The sequence below is a fragment of the Lissotriton vulgaris genome, chromosome 7 (assembly GCF_964263255.1).
Source record: "Lissotriton vulgaris chromosome 7, aLisVul1.2, whole genome shotgun sequence".
Lineage (NCBI taxonomy): Eukaryota > Metazoa > Chordata > Amphibia > Caudata > Salamandridae > Lissotriton > Lissotriton vulgaris.
The window spans coordinates 587,806,128-587,831,635 of NC_141695.1; positions in this window are offsets into that span (position 1 = coordinate 587,806,128).

Genomic DNA, 25,508 nt, shown 5'->3' on the forward strand with positions numbered 1-25,508 from the left:
CAGTTGCTTTAATCTTGAAGCCGAATAAGGACCCCCTGACTATTGAATCATATAGGCCGATCTCCCTGCTGAACACTGACTACAAAATTTTTGCAGGAGTATTGGCGGCGAGGCTGGCCAAAGTGATTAAAACTATTATACATGAGGATCAGAGGGGTTTCATGCCAGGTAGGCAGATTAACGAGCTGACTTTTCAGGCCATCACAGCAATAGACTATGCTACTGATAAGAAACTTCCGCTGACTATTGTAGCAATAGATGCCGCAAAGGCATTTGATCAGGTAAATTGGGATTATCTCTGGGATGTATTGTCCGCATTCGGCTTACCTTCTAACTTCATCACCTCTATAAAAGCACTGTACTTGAACCCAAAGGCAAGGATTTTTGTAAATGGGACGCTCTCAGATTGGGTTCAAATATCAAGGGGCACTAGGCAGGGGTGCCCCCTTTCCCCCCTATTGTTTAATTTATATATCGAGCCATTAGTGAATAAACTAAGGGCAGATCATTTAATAAAACCCTTTTCAATAAACGATCTGGATCTAAAATTCGCCCTATATGCAGATGACCTCTTAATGTTCACTTCCAATCCTGAGGTAGCAATACCTAGACTTTTTGAACATGCAGAAGCTTTTGGAAAGACCTCTGGTTATAGAATAAATAAGGATAAAACGGAGATCATGCAATGGAACCAGGAGGCAGTGTTGCCTGAAACAAAAATAAGGATGAGGTACCTTGGGATTCAGTTAGTCCAGGACATTACTCAGATATCGATAGTTAATCTGGACAAGGTGTATAAGGAAATCTGTGGACAATTACAGCGTTGGTCCGGGCTCCCATTAAACATCTTCGGGAGGGTTAATCTTATAAAGATGATTATACTACCAAAGGTAACTTTCTTGTTTAATTCAATACCCTTATCTTTCGACACAAAGGCGGTGGGAAAACTACAAGGAAAAATAGGTTCATTCATCTGGAATTCCAAAATGCCCAGAATCTCTGCTAAAAAGTTAAGAAGACAACTAAAAATGGGAGGTCTGGCGCTACCTGACATCTTGCATTATGCCCATTCCTTCCACTTTAAAAATTTCAGAGTTATGGCAGGTAAGGCAGATACATCCTTTTTGGGACGTTTGTTTCAAGCAATATTGCATGGTATCCCCCAAGGCCACGAATACTTTTTATTCAAGTTTGGAGACCCCAGATTTTACAAAAAGGTCAGGCTAAAGGTTTTAGTCACGGCTCTGAAGAATTGGGTTTTCTTCAGGAGAAAATTACAAATTCCATACTATGCCTCTCAGGCCCCAATATGGGACTCTCCAGGGACCCCAGAATGCCTTAGAGACCAACTGTCAACCCCTCTCAAATTAGCAGGGTTAATGCAGTGGAGAGATTTACAAAATGATCAACAGCTATTGGGGTGGGATTCCCTCTCTCTGTTGACGGGAGGAACCCTTACAAGATTTAAATATTACCAGCTGTCAAGCTGGTGGTCTACGGAAATATGGGATTGTACATCTAACCCGAAATTTGATTTTGTAAATAGAAAGGGGCGTTGGGATAAAGAACTCGCTTTTTGGTATGAGACTTTGATGGAAAAAGAGGGAGTTACTGATTTGGAACTTCAGAATCTCTGGGGAAATGTTGTGGGGCTGGATAGTAACAAACTGGTAGACTTGTGGGGGGACTCTTTTAGTCTGGTGAACGGAATAGTAAAATCCGCTCCTCTTAAACGAAACCATCTGTTCACACTGTACAGGGTGTATTTCTCCCCAAAAAGACTGACAAGGATCACAAACCTACAATATAGCTGCCCAAGGTGCAAATCTTTAGAGGCAGACGATTTGCATATGTTTGTAGAATGCCCTAGCCTTAACTTGTTTTGGAAAAAAATTGAGGGTTTTTTGATGGATGTACTAGGAACACGGATCGTGGTTTCACCGGCAATGATTCTGTTCGGTCTGGGGACGGATTACCAGCTTGCGAATCAGCAGACTAAATTTATTTTCTATGTGATGTTATTGGCTAGACGAGAAATATGTAAAGTATGGAAATCTGAAGATGCTCCCACTTTTTCTGATTGTTTAAGGTATATTATTTATATTAGTGAGTCTGATATAGCATGTGATAATTCCTCAGAGTCTAAGATCTGGGAGCTCCTTGTGGCATGGCGGAACAGATGAGAGTATTCCGATGATTTCACCTGGGTACTGTTGGTGCTTAGTCCTCAACCAATCCGAGGGTCGCCAAGTCACAGAGGCTGAGGTGGATAAAGCAAACAGTAAACACTAGAGGGGAGTATCTTTTTCCGGTTCTCTCTGGCGTCGAATTCTGTGGGCGTAACATCGTGATGCCAGGGTGAGGGGAGAGGATCTCCGTCTAGAGCACCCAAATTGGTATATGAGGAGTAAAAAAAAAAAAAAAAAAGCACAGCAGACACTGCACCACATGACTGTGTGGAAGTAGTAAATACAGTGACGAAGCCAAGACAAGACTTGACAGACATTGCATTGCCAGACCCAGACCTGACACTTTATGTGGATGGTTCATGCATGAGAACGAGCACAGGAGAGTTAGTGGCCGCATATGCAGTGACCACTGATACTGAAGTCATAGAGACACAATGAATTGACACACTGTCAGCCCAAGCAGCAGAGCTCATCGCTCTGACACAAGCATGCATACGAGCCAAGAACATGAAAGTAAACATATACACAGATTCACAGTATGCCTTCGGGGTCGTTCACGACTTCGGAGTTTTATGGCAGGAGAGAGGTTTTCTGACCTCTCATGGGGCCAAAATTCAGCATGGTCCCCTCATTCAGGCTCTGTTAGAAGCTATACACTTGCCTACAGCCATAGCCATCATGAAGTGCAAAGCACATACGAAAGTCACCGACACCATTTCCCAGGGTAACGACCTGGCAGATCGAACAGCTAAACTTACAGCCCAGACTCCAACAGACACGACAAAGACAGAAGTACCATCACTGACGAATTGCATGACAGTCAGGGATCCCTCACAAGATGTACTAGACATACAGACACATGCCACTCCAGACGAAATAAAGAAATGGACTGAACAAGGAGGGGTTCAAACTGACCAGGGTTGGATGACAAAAGGCAAAGCTACATGGTTTCTTCCTGACTCTATGGTTCAAGTCATCATAAACACAGCACATAGTCCCGCACACTTAGGAGAAAAGGCTATGCTAGACAGTTTACAGAATATTTGGTTCAACAAGCACCTGCGTGCAGCAGCAAAACAGAAAGTACGTACCTGTATGATCTGTTGCCAGTTCAATCCAGGCAAAAGCATTCCAGTGGAACCAGGTGGATTTCATCCTCCTGACCACCCTTTTGAAGTCCTCCAGATTGATTATATCCAGATGGACAGATGTCGAGGATACAAATACGTCCTAGTAGTTGTATGTGCACTATCTAGATGGACAGAAGCGTACCCAGTCCCAGATTACACTGCTGTGACCACTGCCAGGCAGTTGGTTCGAGAGTTCTTTCTGCGGTACGGATTGCCCCGTGTCGTGTACTCAGATAACGGTCAGCCATTCTCCTCTGAATTAATGAAACAAGTATCTCTTCTGTTAGGGTACCAGTGGAAGTTCCATTGTGTGCGACACCCAGAGGCAGCAGGCCTTGTAGAGAGAGTGAGACACAATCAGACACTTAAGACAAAATTAGCGAAAGTCTGTGCAGAAAAAGGCATGGATTGGATGGTAGCCTTGCCGGTTGCCCTCTTTTACATGCGTATGGTAGCTCATTCCAGAACAGGACTGTCCCCTTACGAGGTGGTTTTTGGTAGACCACCGAATATGTGGGGTACGCCTATGCCAAAGAGAATTACCGATGTTGACAGTAATATGCTGACAGATTACCTGGCTCCCTTGATGTCTGCACTCCTCTCTTGTCGTTCACAGGTTGCAGCCGCCTTCCCCGACAACACCCAAGTTAAAGAACACTCCATCGTTCCTGGAGATACAGTGTTAGTGCGGAATTTTGATCGTTCAAGTCCTCTCGAGCCCCGCTGGCGAGCACCGAAGTTAGTACTGCTTACAACGAGGACCGCCGTCAAGGTCGAGGGAAGGAAGGGCTGGATCCATGCCCAACACGTCAAAAGATTCCATGGACACGGAACTGTAATCGAAACTAAGGACTGCCCAGAAACCAGTGACTCAAAGCCCCCTTTGCTAGAAAAGACTCCGCAACAGGAGTACAGGTCAAAGTTGCGGTCTAGTAAGTCAGACAGCGTTTAATTGTTTAAGTCCACCCTGTGGTGAATCGGTTAGACAGGTTCCTGACATGTATAAGATCGTAGACCAGAATAGTAGACAGAGAGATAAGAAAGAGAAATACTGCAAGACCTTACGCAGCAGATGCATAGTAACTCTGATCATTATGTTTCTTCTAAGTATATTGGTTATATGTATAAGCTTGACGCTACATGTTTTCTTTCCTCCTCTTGGTTCACATATACATTCTTCCTTTAACGACACTGTAGAGCACACATTCAGTGATCTGCCACCCCATGAACTGTCATATCGACTAGCACTACGCAACAATACTTTTATTCGCATGTTGCACCATTCTCATCAGACCAGCAAAGTAACAAATTGCTGGGTATGTGGCCGACTCCCACCTTATCAGAAAACAAAGGGAGTTCTGCCCCTTTTTCCTTTTCCGTTCTCGCACAATGGTTCGTTCGGAGCATGGTTTGCTTTCATGTCATCACAAGACAGAAAGTTCACAGATTCCCGGAGTGAAGGGATTTGGGGAGATTTAAATAAAGTAATGAATGAGGCATGTTTTCCAGACAAAGATGGTCTTCCCCAGAGAAAAGGAACAGATCTAGAAAATGAAGTGTACGACCAAGGAAATGTCTCCCTTAACTTTATGATTCTGAATGTTCAGTCCGAGAAAAATACAGGTTCACCGTTCATAACAGTCTTACCAGTAAAAGGTGAATTATGCTTTAGAAAGAAAGGCTCAGTGCTCTTAGGACACAGTGATTGTAATACTGTGGTCGAGTTTGATGATAAAGGAAAGTCTACTTTCAAAGCTTCCCGCCATTCCTATTTCATTTGCGGTCAGACAGCCTATGTGCGTCTGCCCTTAGACTGGGGTGGGACGTGTTCTATAGCGTTCCTACTGCCACCCGTTTTTCTAGCCCCATCCCATTATCATCGAGACTCACGACTAGTACATGTTAGACACAAGAGGGAGACCGAATCTCCAGTTGTCGATCAGACTGAGACAGCTTTGGAGCAATATTCAGATTTCAATAAAGGATTCTTTTTCTTCATAGGTCCCATCCAAAACAGTAAATTAATATGCAGGTTAACAAGAACACTTGAAGCAGTAGTGAATGAGACTACTTCTGCCCTGGCTAACTTGACTGAGGAGCAGTCTGCTATGAGACTTGTTGTTCTTCAGAATCGCCTTGTTCTTGACGTCATCCTGGCAGATAGGGGCGGGGCTTGTAGAGTGATCGGCTCCAGTTGTTGTGTGTTTATTCCAAATAACGCACCATCCGTATACGCAGCAATAACAAGACTCCATAAGATAGCTCACGAGATACACCAAAATCCAGGCACATGGACTTGGTCCGGTTGGCTCTGGAGTGTAATATCAGCCTGGGGATGGAAAGTACTGTCGTTCCTAGGAATAATACTACTAGTTATATTCAGTTGCTGTCTCTGTCTGCAATGTGGCCCAGCGATTTGCGGCTTGTGTGCCACTGCCTGTATTCCCCGTCCACGTGTACAAAAGAATAAAGACGAGCAAATGATGCTGTATGATCAGATATATGGTATCATGAATATAGATGTGTCCTGAAGGGCACAGTAGGGGACAAGGAGGGAATGAGGAAATAGAAATTTTACGTGGCCAGTGTGTCCCCTACATGCACCCTATGTATGTACATATACCCCATGTATGTCCATGTCATCATGCAATTCCCTTCTCATGCCTGTAATAATAATGCCTCTGCATCTCCGTCCAATGTTAGCATGTCAGTTATCAGGCCCTCCATGAATGAAACGTTAATTCTGCACTGAGGCCTATGTTGCCAATGCATTTACATGGTACACGTTTAAATGTCGAGATGAACTCGTTTTTGTGGCACAGCCGAGCCAGGACCCGAATTCAGGCTCTAAGCCTCCTGACACTCTGAAAGCTGCAGTTTAGCTATGTATCCCTGACCTCTCACATACTTCCTGCTCAGCCGAGAGGTGCCCAGCCTGGCCTGCCAAGACAGTATTTTGCCTACAGTTATCTGCTCTGCTCCACAGAAACACATTCCTGTCTAATGAAAGGGGTAAACATATTCCGCCTGCAGAAGATAGGGCCTAGCCTTTCTGTCTCCATTCAAGTGATTTACAGAACCCGAATCCATAGAAGGCCCATGGCCCCCACGCAATGCACGAAGAAATATAGGCACACACTAGCATTTAGTGATGAGCAGCCTTTGCTCCAGCGACCTTTAAGTCAGATAATACATCCTCCAAACTCAATATATATCAGATAATATCAGAAGTGCAGGTCGTCCTGACATCCAAGACTCCTCTACGAGCACGAAAGTCAGCTCCCCCCAGCTTTCCCCAGTTACACGTCAATTCCACGTCATGACCAATTTTGCGCGCACAAGTAGGGTAAAGGTTCCTGCTGACCATGCAGACCCCCTCCATGTATCCACCCACCTATGACACACCTATGACTCATCAAGTGAACACCCACGTGTACGCCTTCTTACACGCCCTTTCTCACGCCCATGTGCTCTTATCTCTCTCTTTCACTTGCTCCGCCTGGAGCGCTCCGCCTGGAGCGCTCCGCCTTCTCTATCGAAGTCAATGTATGTTTTAACTATATATAATGTGTTCTGTGAATAAAGATTCAGATGACGATCCTTCCTGATCCCTAGTGGTGATGGAACCCGATTCTCCCTTAACTCGAGTTACTGAATAAAGCCCTTCTGAATCGGACACCACGGACTCTGCCTCTCATTATATGCATGATCCTTGTTAATGTATAGAAATTCTGACAGGGTAATTATTTTATTTACCACACACCTGAAAAGGAAAATATCATTTAGAAGTCTGCTGTCCTTACGTGCGCCAAAAGTCCAACAGCACGTCACATCATTCAGGAATCGGGAAGCAAGAGAGTTTTCCCTGACCCAAGTGTCAAGTTTTATACCTTTTTCTCTAGCTAAACTTTCTACATTTCACATTCTTTCGAGCGAGACCAAGCTCCTCATTGGCTGTCCGGTGTCAGACCACGATAAAGTAAATTACATCATCTCCGATCCTCGACCAAGTCCAGGCTTCACATAAGCCCTATTGTCTTTCATTTCCACAATATTTGGCTTCCTCAAAAGAGTAACTTTTCTTCAAGTCTTGTACTTTTCACTTCCTAATCTTGGCGGACTTTTACAAATCCTGTCCTTGAAGCTTATTCTTCATGTGCACGTTCAACTTGACCAAAAACTGTTTTTCAATTAATAATGTCAGTGCAGCAAAAATCCTCACAGCTGCCTACGTGCTAATACTTCACTCTGGACAAAGTTTCACGTCTGCTGTGCTGTCAGCCATGTTTCTGTGCCACCTTTTAGGCCTCACTTTGGAAACTATTATTAATCAAAAACAAGACACCAATTAATCAAAGAATTAAGACCCATTCGGCCACCCTCCCCCTTTACTAATTAATGTAATGTAATGTAAATATACTTTTATAGAGCGCAGCTTTCACTCCAGGGAGCATCTTGGCACTGTAGCCCATAGCCTAGATGTAAAGGCCGGAAAAAGTTACTCACACATCAGTCTCGTCTACGCTAATCTCCCTGTGTCTATACCAGAGTCATACATACTGTATCTGGGAGGTTAAAGATCCAAGTTTTCAAGGCCTTTCTGAAATTGCTCTCAGAAGGGATGAGACGCAGAATGGGTGGAAGCTTATTCCAGGCTCTAGCACCCAGTGCTCCGAGGGATTTTCCTCCCTTCGTGGACAGCCTGAATTTGGGGATCAGAAGCAGGTTCATGTTCGAGGATCTGAGGGTAGGGGTAGGTTTATACCGTCTGAACCAAGGGAGAAAATACTTGGGTCCTTGCTGGTGGTATGCTCTAAAAGTGATCACCAAGATTTTGAACAGTATACGTTTGTGGATGGACAGCCAGTGCAAGGCCCTAAGCGCAGCCGAGGCAGATGACCTCCTCGGCCAGTTTAGGACTAGGCGGGCGGCAGCATTCTGGACCAACTGCAGCCTATGCAGGACTGATCTATTTAATCCTGCATATAGGCTATTGCAGTAGTACAGACGGGATGTTATGAGTGCTACCGCCACCGTCTTCCTGGCTGCCAGTGGAAGAAAGTCAAAGAACTTTCCAAGTCCCCTGATGATACTGAAACAGGACCCTGCCACAGCCCCTGCTTGTTGTTTGAATGATAGTGCTGCATCAAACCTAATCCCTAGGTTACGGGCCGTGACGATGATGTTAGGGGGGATCTCTGCATCTCGTGGCCACCATAGTTTAGGTGGAAAAAGGGTTTTGGGGCCCGAACGGTAAAATTTCGGTTTTCCCAATATTGCATTTGAGATGATTTTTGCTCATCCAGGCAAAGGTTGCGGCGAGGCAATCTCTAAGATTTTCCTCTGCCTTCATCGTTTCCCCATCTAATACAAGGATGAGCTGCGTATCATCAGCATACGATATAGTGCTGATGTGAAAAGATGTAATCAGCTCAATCAGGGGGGTCATGTACAGATTGAACAGTACTGGGCTCAAACTTGAGCTCTGCGGCACCCCTGTTGGCATAGCTTTTTCTTCAGAGCAGTATTCCCCCAGCACCGTGACTTGCCTCCTATGGCTGAGAAAGTTCTTTAGCCAGTCCAGCACAGTCCCTGCTACTCCTGCTGCTACTAGGCGGCCAATCAGTACGGAGTGTGACACCGTATCGAAGGCCGCCGATAGATCAAGTAGAATAAGGACAGCCTTCTTCCCTTGATCCATGGCAGTCTTCAAAGTCTCTACGGTATACAAGAGCGCAGATTCTGTGGAGTGCGACGCCCTAAACCCAGATTGATTAGGGTGCAGAATATCTTCATCCTCCAAAAACTTAGTCAGTTGTTTATTCACAGCTGTTTCCGTGAGTTTAAAAAGTAACGGAAGCAGCGAGATAGGGCGAAGATTTGAGAGTGTTGAGGGGTCTGCTAAGGGCTTTTTTTGCAGGGGTTTCACCGCCGCCAGTTTCCATTCCGGCGGGATCACAGCAGAAGACAGGGAGGAATTGATGATGTTGTTAATGATCAGGTTTACCGTATCTACCAAAGCATGCAGCAGCATGGGGGGACAGGGGTCGAAAGGAGAGCCAGATTTGCTGGATAATATCAATTGACGAGAGTCTTCTAGGCTGATGGGAAGGAAATTACTGAAATGCGCCGTCCCAGTGCCCATTTCAGCTTCCTCTTCCCAGATGGCATTCGATTAATTGTGTTACCTAGCAGAAGCACAGTCAGGCAGCTTTATATTTACTCTTCCTTCAGGAACTGCACAAACTCCATGAGCTTTTGTCACAGAAAGACATAACATAAGCACACATAATAAGCACATGCCATTAGTTAAACAGCCGCATTTAATACTGACAAAGACAATAGACAGGGTTAGTTTATTATTTTCTTCTTTGCGTTTGCAACAAAAAGCCACATTTGTATTTTTAAACTAAGTTGATTAATACTTTCACCACATGCTTATTAGTTTGATTATTCATTATGGGAGATTAACTTCACAGGTTAGAACATTTTGTTCTTCACCTTGCTCCATCAACTCAAAGAGGGTGGCTGCATGTCCCACTCTCTGAAAAAGGAAATTCAGCCATGAGAGATGGGGTCCTCAAGGCCCTCTAGTGGCTTATTTGGAGCCTATACTCTCCTCCTATTTTGTAATAAAAGAATAAATAAAAAAAAATACTGCAATGATGTAATAAACGCTCTTCAAGAGGAGCGATTAGGAACTTTAAAATTACCCAACATCGAATTAATGTAAGCAAATCAGAAAGCGAACATTTTCAGTCATTAATTTTCAATTAAATCGAGGTAAATGATTCACAAAGTTGTAGAGGTATATTTCTGAACTGCAAAACCTAGTTATGCTTATGTATGGGCATAGCACATGCATCGCTTGTATAATGATGAATTGCACCTGTATTCCTAAAACTATGATAAAGATTTTATTTGCATTTATGTAGCACTGAATGAAAATCTGATGCAATGTGTTTCAGCATACACACTAAAAAAATAATTTTCTCATGAAGTTACTGTATGTTCTGCAATGCTATGTTTCTGGCATTTACATATCGCACGTTTTACCAATCCTATCATTTTATAGCTTTAATAGCAGTCTGGGTGACATGGTTTTAATCTCACTCTTGAGTGTGGCTCTTTCTTTTTTTCATTGAGTGGTAAGAATATGCTCTTGGTGCTGGTGTCGGAGGGGTTTGCCACATACTTATGCATGCTCCAGGTTTAGACACAAACAAAGCCCAATAGAGGTAGATCTATGTCTGTGTGGCATTTCTTGGTGGTGAGCGATGTTTATTAAGTTCTGGTTCTGTCCTGGTGGATGGTAGTGTGTGTCTGTGTGATGTTTTGTGGGGAAAAGTAAAAATATGATCCTTGTGAAAGCCTACTTGAAAATGCTGTTGTCACCCACATGAGAGATTGCTATCTAATGGATTAGTGTTAGCCTTCTTTCCTCCTGCTTCCAAAGCATGTTGTTTCGCTGCTGTGATCAATTTGGGGTGCGAGTGGATTTGTGCTCTTACACTGCTGAATTGCATGTTGTATCGATGAAAATGTAACCGCGCTGCTTTTTCTGTGATTGGATGAAGAAATCCACCTAGCTACGGTTTTATGCATTGTCCCAAAACGGCAATACACCATTGTTGCACCTACTTATGCGCACAGGAGGAATGCGCTAAGACATTACACTGGTGTATATTGTAAGGAGTATGCTATGGTGTACCTAAGGGGACAGTTCAACAGGCCCCCACAGTGTGGCTGGGCTCCCGGCTGCGTCAGCAGCTTCTACTCAGGGCCCTTGTGAGGTTTCACTGTTGTTGCACCTGTTAAAATCAGGCTGGGTGATCCCATACCCGCTTACCCTGGCAGCATCATCAGGCCACACCTATGTGGAGAACTGCACATTCACTGTTCCCACCTATGGGTTCACTCTTATGCATTTTACTTGGGCTTGCAAACATCTGGTTGACGTACAAATGCCAACACGATTGGCGTAGTTAGTGAAGGGCAGAATTTAAGATTACACCTCATATCTGCGGATTCTAATGTCAGAAACCAGCATCTCACATATTAAATGTATATTGGGCTCAAATTGCTGTCCCATACATTTAATTCTTTATCCGCAGAACTCTTCTCTCTGACCTTGAAAACTACACAGGTCATATCATTGTGATTGCCACTTAGTGATTCTACCGTACATATGTACATATGTATCCAGGTGTCTTGTTTCTGTTAGCGGTGGCCTTTTCTGTTAGAGTGTAATTCCTTGAGTAAGGGCCCATATTTAACAAACCATCTATAGTTCTTATGATGCTTTAACATTTGATGGGTGGATGATGTTTTGGTTTATATGACTGTAGTATTGTAATTAATTTGCACACATTAGCCTTTTAAAACATGTGCTTTTGGTAAATGATGAGCACATTTGAATGGACAGAATTGATAAGAAAGAAACAGCCCATACCTCAGGGTAATATAGGTCCTAGCATTGTTATTTACATGTTGTTTATGCTAAGGAAATCTGAGGACCACGGTTATTATCTACAAACTGCAAATCCGTGTGACATCTCTCAGTCTGGTGAGCAAGTGAAATGGGGGTGTCTTGTAAAAGGCAGAGAAAGGGGGTTTAACTACAGCGGCAGTGACAGGACAGCTGCTTTTCTCATGGTGAGAGACTTGATGAAACATTCCAGTAGCATATTTGATAGCACATAGGCTGAATCTCCATCACTGCCTCCTAATGAATCGGAACACTTGTTCTCCATGCAATATCTGCTGTCAAGTCCCAGCTCTCCATGGGGAAGGATTGAGCAAGGTTCTCTGAGACGAACACTCATAATAATCATGCCTTTGTGAGGTTGTTGTTGTGATTATGTCCTTGCAAGAGGAATAGCTGCGTCCTTTTATTCAGGCACCTGCTGTGTGTCTACTCTTTCCATCCACAGTAATAATGAAACCTGTTCTTCGTTCCGGCTAGAGGCTGCTCAGGTGTTTAGCAGACCTAATGCACAATACAGAGAGATGGAGAGTAACAGGTCTGCTCTTTTCAGCCATTTTAAGTTGTACCCGTCATTCATGATGTATGAAGAATTTTCTCTTCAAAGACACACACTTTCTGTCTCTGCCTGACTTAGTAGGAGTCTTCATCTAGGTCTGTGCCTGCTCCCCCACTGAGGGTAGAGCAGGATGCTCACATCCACACACACCTGAGATATCACTGCAAAAAGACCTAGAGCATCAAGGGCCATTGAACAATCACATACCTACTGTGAAAGAATAGCACATAGTGGCACAGATAGACAGAGCACATGGTAGGCTGGCGTATGATATGCATCCGATTAGACTGACAGTTTTGCCACTCACTGTCTTTGTTAGAACAGATTCACAATTGCTTTATTCACCTTCCCGCTGTCTCAAATTTGCTTGAAAATGTACCATTTATCCACTCTTTTTTCAAAATTTTCTCGGGGGAACACCCCAGAACCCCTGTAGTTTGTTCGGGCTCGCTTGCTCGCCACAGTGCAGTGCACCAATTATTTTACGCCTCACCACTTTTAAATGTCACCAGCCGTAAATGTGAAATCTGCCAAAAGATGAAAGTCTCTACAGTGAAACGTCCTGCGCAGACGCCCCTATTGATTTCAGACAAACCATTAGCTTGCGTTTACCTGGATCACTGTGGTCTTTTACAGAGGGATGGTAACTATAAATATATCATGGCCGCAGTGGATTCGTGCTCAAAATTCATTTGGATGTGGCCTCAGCGCTCGGCTGACGCTCGAACTGTTATAAAAGATTTGCGAGTCTTTATCAGCACATACGCAGTCGGCACGCTACATTCTGACAAGAGTCCTGCGTTTAGCTCTCGAGCTTACACGGAGGCCATGGCTAAACTGGGCATTGCATTGCGGTACTCTAGTCCATTCCATCCTAAGGTAAATTCAGTAGTGGAGAGAAAAAACTGGGACATAAAGCAATCTATAATAGCTAGGGTATTAGGCTCGGGTGACGGGTGGGTCAAACCTCTAATAAGTGTCCAACATCGTCTTAATAAATGCCCAAGAAGTTCTCTTTGGGGAATCACTCCATATGAAATCCTTTTTGGAACAAGAATGAATATTTCGGATCTCGAATGTCAGACTTCAGTGGTAGAACAAAAACCCTTTGATATCAAAGACCCTTTGGCTGTTTTGCAGGACTTAAATGAAATAAGAAAAAGCCAAAGTAATGTGTTCCTGAAGTTAACATCCACTGAAGAGAAACCGACCGTCCCGGAAAGGCCTGTCTGGATTCCAAAGATTGGGGATCTAGTCAGAGAAAAGATTGCAGATAAGAAGGAATGTGGGCCTTCTTACAGACAACCAGTATCTGTCCTAGCCATCCACGGATCGAGAACAGTATTACTGCCGTCCCTTGCTGGTAAAAAGGAGAACAGGTTCGTGTCCATCGACCTGGTAAAACCACATCATGTGGCCGATCATAAGCAGTAGGCCAAGTGGACTCCAAAGATGTAGCAGACGCCCTAATCTGGCTACTATCCAAGAGGTTCAAACTGAGAGACTCATCACCTTTGAAGAATCTGCAGTGCGAAAAGAAGGACTATGCAACAAAGCCATGGAACTTGTACCTCTTGAGACCCAAGTAACAGTTTGTCAAGAAACGGCTGTCTACAATAAAATAGCATCTGACTATACAGATGTAACAAGTGATGAAGTGGTTCCAGCGATTTCAACGAATCCTGATGCAACCCCTACAATTGACAGAACTGCTTCTGGCTATTTCAGTAACTTTGATAAGTTTTCGGAGGATCCCAGCAAACCTGAAACGAAGCCAACTAAAAGAACAAGCAACAGAACTTTTTCATCAACTGGAAAAGACTTATCTGGTTTCACCATGGATTGAACTTTGTATTGTGTTGAGTGTACTTTGTCTTCTACTTTGGTTGAATCTGGTAATAACTGTGGGAATGCTGATAAATGGAAGATATGTTAAAAAGGACACAGCAAGTAAGAACATCAACTTACTCCTCAAGCCACACAAATCATCTCATCGTGAACAAAGAGACTTGTCATCTGTGAACGTCACAACCGTTCCTATACCTGGTGGTATAGCTTGGGACAGAAGTGAATATGATATTCTTGGTCTGGATGGACTGTTGAAGATTCCACACCTGTTTAAGATTTCCTTGAGTGACTTTGTTTCATCTAGTACCTTTTTTGATGATTGGGACTTCGAGACTGTTAATAATATGATGACAGACTTAGAAATGTCTGCAAAGTTTACAGATCATGAATACTTAGAAGGTTCATCGGATTATGAGCAAATGTATTGTTATAATCACTATGGTCATCATTTCTAGCATAAATCTGCAAATCCTAGAAATGTATTAACTTATAATCAATGGGAGCATTGTCTTGCGCCACCAAAGGTTAGCTCAAAAACATTTTATGGCAAATTTCCATACTTTTCAGTTTTTCATGTTTCAAATCCAGAATCATTTTACTTTAAAAATGTTAATAAGACAGGAATGAAAAGCATGTTGACAAATACCAAGCAAATTTATTCTGCAGCCTTTTATGCTCAGCTGTCTACATTAGGTTTTGACTTTTGGAAAGACAACAATGAGACAAAAACTGTCTGGGGCACAAAAGACTGGCAGGTGCAGGGCTTGGAAGCTTTATTTAGAGCCTGCATCATCCCAGAGCAGATAATGTTTTTGAATGACACTGTCCAACAAACATCTTGTCTTGGGTTAGCCAAGATCAAAGAGTTAAACAAACCGTCCATACCTACACCTACGCCTGCTAGCAGTAACACTTCAGAGGGGGTGGTCGACATACATACTATTTTGCTTCACAACAGAACAGATCCAATTTGGGAAAAATGGTTAATCTGGCCCACAGACACAAACACCTGTCAAGATAGATTCCGGAAAAAAACACAAGGGTTCACATTCTCTAGGCCAGATCCAAGATATGTTCAGAGACAGCATCCAGGGATAGTAAGATCCAAGATATGTTCAGAGACAGCATCCAGGGATAGTAACAACATACAGTGTATGGAAACTGTGCCTTGAATGGCTACGCAAGTCTACACTAAAGGAAGTAAAACAGCACTTATCTTTACTTAAAGATGGCGCTGATCTGAGGGACTTCTTACAAGGTCCCACTAAACCGCATCATAAACGTTTTATATGCGCCAGTATCTATGCTCTGTATAATGAAGCATGGAAGATTACGCAGAGACTGCAGAACGAATATGAGAAAATGATTGTATTAATTTAGAGAAATCTCTCTCTGTAGTTGACAATGGGTCAACGACTCTGTTGTCCAGGATATATTCTTGGACAGCATAGTATCCTCTGCCATAGACATAATGGAACAGGACTTGGTCATGTGGCAACATGGTCAGTCGCAATTACGTTCTATAATGCTATTAGGCTGGACGTTACAAAATCTTTGTTCAGGCTATGTGCCTTGGCGTTTAATCAACACTACGTCACTGTTTTCAGAATTCAACCTCACTGATAAACAGATCAAACGAGGCAAGATGGCGGCCGCTTAGTAGCGGTTGAAGCGGTGATGCGGTGAGGACAGCCGGACCGGAGCCCAGAAGGGTCAAACGCTGTCTGGGACATCCCGCTCTGCACTCGGAAAACAACCGCGATTAAAAGACTCTTCCGAAATATGCAAACGGTACTGGCAGGCCGCGGATCGGCAAAGCGGCTGCTGCGGGACCTGGCGGATTTGGCGGATGCACTCACCACTCTCCTACCCGGGTGGAAGCGACATGACCCTGCAGCAGGGCGGAGCAAGTGTCGGAGGTCCTTGCAGCTGAGGAGGTCGGAACCCGCTCCGAGACCCGACATAGAGATCCACAGCGTGTGGCAGCTGCAAAACCAGAACTGCTTTGGCGGTGTTGTATCGAGGCGAGCTACACCCCCAAAAGCTATGGCCCCTAAAGTCAATAAGCCACAAAAGCTGCGACGGGGAAAAGAAGACAAAAACCGCAGCGAGAGGAAGTAACGGCTGATCTCAATGGAGCACAAACACCCCCAGTGGAGGAATGAGCCACAAAAAAGCAACAGCAGCAGCAGACAGGCGCTCGGACCCGTTTAGCTACGACATCAATTGCTGACCTGTTCGCCAAATCCGGTAAGGAGAAGGGGGGCGAAGATGCGCCAAAGGAGGTGAGGTGAACCCCAAGGGAGGCAGAGCTTGAGATGGAAACAGTTGCAGAGGCTCATTGGGATAGTGCTGAAGCATGCGGTCCTTCCTTTTCCAAGGTTCCTCCCCCAGTCTCAGATATAGGGTCGCAGGGTGATGTGCAAAAAGTGGCGGTCGAGGCGACAGGTGGAACCCCCGGAACTACTGGTGTAACAGCAAGAGAGAATGAATTGCTCCCGGGACATATTGCTACTGAGCTGCGAGTAGGCAAGCTCCAGGAGACGGCACAGGCTACTTTTGATATCAGTTTGGGGGCTGACCTGGAGACCTTAAATCAGGAAAATTTGGGAGAACAAGATATACAGAGCGGTGATATGACAATTATCGGTGCTGGAGCTGGGGATGAAAAGGAGAGTGCCCCAAGCGAAGCCTTTTTCTCTAGCTCAGACGGAGTAGAGTGGTCTGAGGATGATGAAGAGTGCTCTTCTTATTTAGACTCTGATAGCGACCCTGAATTGGATCAATCAGCTACAGCCCTAAAAGTGAAAGGAATGGCAAGCAAGTGTCAGGGTGCTGACCAGCGTGAGTTAAGCTGGGACCACTCCTCAGCTATGCCCCTGCAGGGTAGCCCTAGGTCGGAGCTAGCTCAGATGTCACTCTTAGAGACAATACACCAGGAAATCATAGCTCATAGGGAATAAACACGCAAAGACAATCAGAAATCCCATGCAGCCATGAAGAAGATGCAGGGCGTAGTCAGGAAGCTGTCAAAAGCCTGCGCCAACACAGGTGATAGAGTGGCAAACCTAGAGGGCAGGATTGTTTCAACAGAAACCGAAGTGGCCGAGGCAGTTTCCAAGGTCAATTCACAAAGCTCTCAAATGATGGACATTCACTGGAAGATGGAGGAAATGGAAAACAGGCTACCCAGGAACAATCTGAGAGTTCCTGGAATCCCGGAGGGGGCCAAAGGGTCCGATATCAGGGCTTACATCATAAAGTTATTCGGACAGGCATTCCCCGAGCTCAGTGATTGGAACTGGTCCACAGAGGTGCAAAGAGTCCACCGCACTCCCTTCAAAGTTAGAAGGAACACCAAGGAGGGGGATAAGCCAAGGGCAGTCCTGATCTTTTGTGGAAACTTTATCTTGAGGCAAGCCATATCGGACCTTGCTAGGCCAAATGCAAGACGGAGTAGTGAAGGGATCTCATTCTTCGTCAGGCCGGACTTCTGCCACACAACTGTGGAGAGACGTTGGCGGTTAAGAGGGATGATAAAGTCCTTTCAGAATAAAAATGCGCAGGCCTTCCTGATAAACCCGGCACAGCTTAAAGTCATTAATAATGGAAAGACACTGTTCTTCTCCTCAGAAATTAAGGCAAAAGAATATTTGGGCTCTCTATGTACTTAGGCGGGATAGCATGATTTCAGAAGGGGTTTGAGATAACTGAGCGGTGGTTGGGATACTCTTGGGTGATTTCTGACCTCATATTCTTTTTTGTGTTAATGCAATATGCTATCTGGATTTTTTGGGGCTCCTTATTAGAGTAAGATAATTGATTAAGTGAATATTTGTCCTCACCGCTCTTCACCGCGCTCCATCATCCGCACAGACCAGGTCTGAGCGCCTCGCAAAGTAGGGAGAGGGGGGGGTTTTGAGGGGTCTCAGGGTGGGTGGGGCGAAGGGAGGATGGGTTCGAGGGGTTGGAGGGATGGGGAGGGTGGAGTTCGGGGTGTGGGGGGGGAGGGAATGGTACATTGTAGGACAAAACATCGGTATGAGTAAATACAAGTTGATTAAGGAACAATTTTTTTATGTAAATATTATAGCTCTACAGAATGGCAAACATTAGAATTTGTACTATCAATGCAGGGGGTTTCAATGATTGGAAGAAAAGGCAGAGACTCACCTATCTGGTGAAGCACGAGAGAATCAATGTCCTTTGTATACAGGAGACCCACCTCCCATGGTCCAAACGCAATCTACTTCTCCTCAAAGGCTTCGAGTTAGTCGCATGTTCGACACAGACTTCAACAATTAGGGGAGTTGCAATTTTAATTCGAACATCTTTGGGCAAGGCAAAGAAAGTAAAAGTGATGAATGAATGAATACTTTCTTGTAGAGCGCATGGCTACCCTCGAGCATCCCAGCGCTGTAAGACCAGAGGACGTGAAAAAGACATTATTGAAACAAAAATGCCTTTAGACGCTTCCTGAAAGCCAGATGGTTGGTTTCATGCCTGATGTTATCTGGGAGTTTGTTCCATCCCTGGGCTGCTGGGAAGGAAAGCTGGCGGCCACCCATCCGGGCTAGCTTCACCCTGGGTACTACCAGCAAATTTCGCTGGTTAGATCGCAGAGGTCTCACCGATTGATGGCGGCGAAACAGGGGACCGAGAATGGTAGGGCCGACATTGTGGATGGACTTATGCGCCAAGCACAAGGTTTTAAACATGATCCTCTCCTGAATTGGTAGCCAATGGAGCGACCAAAGTGAGGCCTTTGCCGAGCATCGTTTAGGGACTTTCATGAGCAGACGGCCTGCACAATTCTGCACAGATTGCAGAGTTTTTATAGGACCTGCTGGGGCCCCCATATAGACAGCATTTGCATAGTCCAGCCGCAAAAGAATCAACGACTGGACAAGCATGCGTCTGGCTTCAAATGGAAGAAGATCCAAAACTGTCTTAAGGACCCTCAACAATCCGTAACAAGTCACGGCCACCTTCTTGGCCTGGTATTGGAATCCTAAAGAGGAGTCCGGCAAGACCCCCTAGCTTTTTATTTGAGTCTTAGGCACCGTAGGGGGTCCCTGACACTGTGGCTACCAGGGGTCCAGGTTAATTGGGGCTTTGTAACCCAAGAGCATGATGTCCGTTTTGGCCTCATTTAACTTTAAAAAAGAGGAGGTCATCCATTCCAGGATCCAATTATTGATCCCGTGATCTAAAGCATCATTCCTCACCAGGGAGACAACCAGGGAGACAACCAGCTGTGTGTCATCGGCGTAGGTGACAAGTTGGATTCCCCAGGGAAGCACCACCTCAGCCAAAGGTCTCATGTAGATGTTAAACATGGTAGGGCTGAGCGATGATCTCTGGGGAACGCTGTGATTCAAATGCAGCTGGCTCGATGATACCTCTTCCTCAAAGACGGAGAAACATCTGTCCGATAGAAAAGAATGGATCCATTTAAGGGCCAATCCGGAAACCCCTGCAAGACGTAGCCGAAGCAGCAAGAGGGAATGATTCACAGTGTCGAAGGCTGCGCTGAGGTCCAACAGGACCACCGCAGCGCAGCCTCCCGCATCCACAATGCCCCTGGCCGCCTCCACCACCGACACCAGAGCCGTCTCCGTTCCTTGCTTGGCTCTAAACCCTGTCTGGGTAGGATGTAGTGAACCCGTGGTCTCAACAAAAGAAGACAGGACCTGGTTCACATGTTTTTCAGCTATTTGCTGAGACCCGGTAACAGTGAAATGGGCCTGTAATTAGCCAGGTCTTCAGGGTCCAAACTAGATTTTTTTAGCAGGGCCCTGACTTTTGCCATCTTCCAGTTGTGGGGCACTACTCCTGATGCCAGAGACGCGTTAATAACCTACATTATCGCCGGGCAGACCGTTCCCGATACCTGTTTGAGAACCGCCGGAGGCGCAGCATCCAGAGGGGAGCCCGATTTCAGGTTGTTGAGGAGACTTTCCACAGTAGGCAAATCTAGTAGCGGGAAGGCTTTAAGACCTCCAGACAAGTCTGGGGCTACCTCCTCAGACATCCCGTTTTCGCTCTCCATCCTATCTGGAATATGTGCAATTGGCGCAAAGCTGGAGTAGATGTTAGACACTTTGGCAGCAAAAAAAGCGGCTAGGTCCTCACAGCGTTTCTGTGGGTTAGGAGCGGGCCTAGTGGCCATAGGGGTGGCGACCAAAGTTCGAAAAATTTTAAACATTTCTCTGGGGGTATTAGCTGCTTCTGTGATTTTACCCTGATAATATGCAGCTTGTGTAGATTTTAATAATTTTTTGTAAGATCTCAAAGATGATTTGCATTCACTTTTCGCCGCAGGGGCAAAGTCCTTTCTCCACTTCCTTTCCGCCTGTTTGCATACTTGTTTATGCTCCTTAAGTTCCCCAGAGTACCACGGTTGTTTATTAGGGCCCTCCCGATGCCGAACCTCTTTTTTGGGGAGGGTGGCGTCTAAGGTGGAATTAAGCCACTTATCAAAGGCTTCGTTAGCTACCACTGGGTCATCATGGGGAGCCGGCGGACACCTCTTCAGGGCCCCCTCCCAGTCCTCTACCGGTAGTTCTGACCATATTCGACTGACTTTCTTTCAAAGGGTGACCCTGTGATTCTGTATTGAGGGGGACCACACAAAAGAAAGTAGGGCGTGGTCTGACCAAGGAACAAAGCTAGGCTGACCACAAACGATGTTCCTAAGATTGGTAAAGAAGTGATCTAGTAGGTGACCAGCTACATGAGTGTAGCTGGCCACAATTTGTTCCAAATGTACTACTCCCAGGGTATCCAGCAGACACTGTGATGAAGCGGCGTCGGCTTCATCAAGGTAAATATTGAGGTCGCCCAAGATGGAAAAATTAGCGGCACTACTGATGGAAAGAGAGATCTTGTCTAGAAGGTTGTTACAGAAATCGTGATAACCACCCGATGTATACCAAGATCCCTGAGAAAGTACAAGTGGGCGAGAAGATTATAGAAAAGGCAAGACTCTCGCACTCTACAAGTGGACTCTCAGAGGTTCGGCACACAAAGGTGTTCTTATAGATAATCGCCACACCTCCTCCTCGCCCTGTCTTACGATAGTTGGGCGGGAGCGCCTGGACTATATCCGGGTCAGATGCATCGGTCAGCCAGGTCTCAGTTAAAAAAAGTATGTCAAAATCTCGTTCCTCTAGGAGCAGATGGATTTCCACGGCATGCCTCGGGAGAGATCGGCAATTTAGCAGGGCGAATGTGAAGGAGTTACTTTTGCCACTCACTAGCTTTATGGGCTTGCAATGTGGACAGAGGGACATTACCTCCTCTGGTATTGTCTCCTTAGGACAACTAACCTTAACGCCTCCTCTGAGTGCCCTAAGCTGTTCCCCACTATAGCAGAGGGTTTTAGGAGATAAGGGTTCCATTGTTATAGCCCCCAAGCCACGTCCTAGTCTGGCCTGGCACGGACGGGCACAGACGGGCTTTCCTTAGGCGCTCCTTTGGCGCGGTAAGGCGCGTCCACTAACGCGTACGCTGCAGTAGGAGGACCATCTAAATATATGCGCTTTAGCGCGGTGGGTCCAGCCCTACCTCCCAACAACTAGCGCGGTAACCTCATCCTCCCCCAAGATGGGCCGCTCTGGTGAATCGGCCCCTCTAGGTCCCGCTCAACTGAAAGCCCAAATCGGCTAAGGGAACACTGTGTGAGGTCCCTGAAACGGCGCAGCAAGAGGTGAGTCTGCTCGCTCATGCGTGGGGAAAGGTGTCCGGTGCAAAAATGAGCAATTCAAATTTTATTAAAAGTGCAGGCAGTAAACAGTTTAAAAAAATTAAAACAGCAGCAAGCTAGCTCCCGGCTTCCGCTAAAATTAATCGCAGCAAGCTATCTCCCGGCATCCGCCTCAGGAGCAATGAACGTCCCTAGGTCTTGAAAAAGTGGATAGCAATGGAAGATGGGCAATAGCTGAATTGGAATTGGGCCCCACACTTTGCGTAATCTACGGCTCTAATCAAGACGACCCCGAGATCTTTGACTTTCTTGAAACAGAGCTAGTTAGCTGGTCCACCCCTTTAATAATAACAGGAGATTTAAATATTACGGCCGATTGGGGCAATTCAACATTATATGTCGGGCGGAAACCTAAGGTCTATCGTGCAGTACTGGCCCTTATGGGTTCACATGGACTGCAGGATGTCTGGGGGGTTAAAATACCTCAGAACTATCTGTTCACTTATTTTTCCAATCCTGCCCAGAGATATACGGAGTTGGATTACTTCTTTATCTCTTCATCTGAACTTTTAAAAGTAGATATTTTTAAACTCCCGAGATTAATTTCTGACCACAATCCTCTTATACTAGCCTACGATCTGGGAAGGGTTGAAAGGAAAAGAAACCCTTGGACCTTTGAAAAAAGATTACTTGCCGATAAAAGGTTCACAGATCATATTAAAAAATGGGTATGCGAGTATTTTGCAGCAAATAGATATAGCGCCTCACGGAACGGGGTATGGGAGGCATTTAAAGCGTCTTTAAGGGGGGAGACCATAAGATGCTCTGCAAGGCTTAGTAGAGAAGATAGAGGCGAGGTGGATGCATTAATGTTGAAACTTGGGAGTACGGAAGAACAGCATGTAAAAGATATAGCCTCAGGAGGGAATAGTATTGAAAGCCAAAACGTACTTTTAGTGGTGAAAGCAGCACTCCAAAAGGAAATAACCCAGAAGGCAATAGGGGAGTTTCAGACGACTAGGGCAAAAAGATACAAAACTGGTGAGCAAGCTGGGAGAGCTCTTGCCCTCCGGTTAAGACAGGAAAAAGTTAAGAACGCAATCTCCCGCATAGAAGAGGATGGAAAAGTATACACTGAAGTGAAAGATATACTCAGGGTTTTTGAGAATTTCTATCAGAAGCTATATGAATATGAAGCTCCTGGTAGAAACCCGGGGGAGGAATGCCGAGATAGGGGTCCTCACTTGGACGAGGCAACTAAAGAAGAACTAGATAAGGACAATACAATAAACGAGGTTTCAGCTGCACTACGTAAATTAGCCCCGGGAAAGGCGTCAGGTCCTGATGGGATCCCCCTTGAGGTATATAAAGCCATTGAAGCCGAAATTATCCCACTCCTGGTAGATCGGTTTAACGGGGTTTTGTATTCAGGGGTGGTGCCGGACTCCTGGAAAGAAACAAATATTATTATCTTCCATAAAAAGGGGAAACCGATGGAGAAACCAGGGTCTTACCGCCCTATAATGTTAATTAATTTGGATACAAAACTATATGCTAAAATCTGGGCCAAAAGGTTGGGCAGGGTCATTGGTAGTCTCGTTTCCCCGTGGCAGCATGGGTTTGTCCCCGGCCGGGGCACAACCGACCACACTAGTAAGGCAATAACACTGTTTGATGCCCAGGCTGCCGCGGGGGGAGAGATGGCCATGGTCCTGCTCGACTCAGAGAAAGCTTTCGATCATGTTGCTTGGAGCTTTCTTTGGGGTGTTCTGGCAGGGATAGGTTTCGGTGATAAAATTATAGGAGCTCCTAAAGCAATGTATGTTGAACCGGTAGCAAGGGTAACGGTTATGGGTGAGAAATCGGGGGTAATTAACATCAAGAGAGGAACTCGCCAGGGTTGCCCCTGCTTCCCTATCCTTTTTGCCCTATATATCGACCCTTTTATCCAGGCGATACTAGAATGCCCTAGGATAACTCCGGTTATACTCAATGGCTACTCGAATAAAATGTTGGCGTATGCCGATGATCTTGCTGTGATCACCACTAATCCACAACAGGCTCTCTCTATTCTTGGGCAGATGGCAAAATCTTTTGGCAGGGAGTCAGGATACCTATTAAATGAATCTAAAACGCAGATTATATGTACAAAGAATATCATTAAATCCGACTATCGATTTGTCGACTCTGCCACATACTTAGGGGTTAAAATTAATGCATCAGTAGATAGAATAGTGGACGAGAACTATCCCCCCCTTATTAAGGCTATAGAATCTGAATTAAAGAGAATAGATGTCCTGCATCTCTCCTTGGTAGGGAGGGTAAACGCCCTAAAAATGCTAATGTTACCCAGAGTGCTGTACCTCTTCCGTGCTACACCCTTATTTATTGATGAAAAAATAATGAAAAACTCGGAGTCTGTCTTTATAAGATTCATCTGGCAATATGGAAGGATTAGGCACTCCACTAACCTTATGTCACTACCCAAGGAAAGGGGGGGGATGGCTCTTCCGAATTTAAGACTGTATCACTGGTCCTGCCTCATGATTCAAATGTCTATATTTGTCCCGTGTGACACGGATTTGGGGATCGCGGCCCTTGATAGACAGGGCCTACCCCCCCCCCCCCCCCCCCCCCCCAACAGAATGCTGTTGGGTGGCAAGGCATTTGGCCTGCTGCTCTGTGAAATAGAACGGCGATTTTATAAAAAAGCTTGATTGAAGACTCTGTACGAGGCTTGGGCAGTTTGGAAATCTATTTTTAAAAAAATTAATATTCCAAAACTGAATTCTCACTTACACTTGGGCAACTCCAATCTCTTTCCCCAACTGAAAACTGATGGTAATTTTCAGGCTTGGATAGGATTGGTAATAAAGACCCTGGGAGACATCATGAAGGGCGACAAGATATTAGGGTTTGAGATATTACAGGATAGATTTGGTATTCCAGCGAACCACTGGTTTCTATATGGTCAAGTGGCCCGCACTATAAGGGCTCTAAGACCAAGGTTGACAGCTACTGCCGATTTTCCTCTGATTGAGATACTAGCAGGAGGCTGCAAAAAGATTAAAGCTGTATATAATTGCCTAGTGGAGAGAATTCAGGATGATATAGAGAAGATGGAATCTAATTGGGCAATAAAATTGGGGGATCCAAATGTTGACCTGGACCTTGCTCTCTATATGAATAAACAGGTATTTAGAGCCTCCATCTTCGGGCCCAGCACTACCAAACAATATTTAATCTGTACCATACGCCGGCTAAGCTATTTGCCTGGGGTTTAAGGGAAAATGATAGCTGTCCCAGATGTAGTGATGGTCAAGCAGATATTCTGCATATGTTCTTCCACTGTAACCGGCTGGACTCAATCAAGAGTGAGATAATGAAATTCTAGGAGGGGCTGCTAGGTCATGGAAATGATCTATCCCCTACATTGATGCTACTGGGCACAGACTCAAAGCTGAGTTTGGGGAAGGATGAAGAGGCTTTAGTTTTTATATCAGTAGCAGTACTCCGGATCCTGATTTCCGCAGGCTGGAAGGATGCGGTCGCCCCGTCTTTCCAGATGTGGCTCTCCAGGCTATTGGGG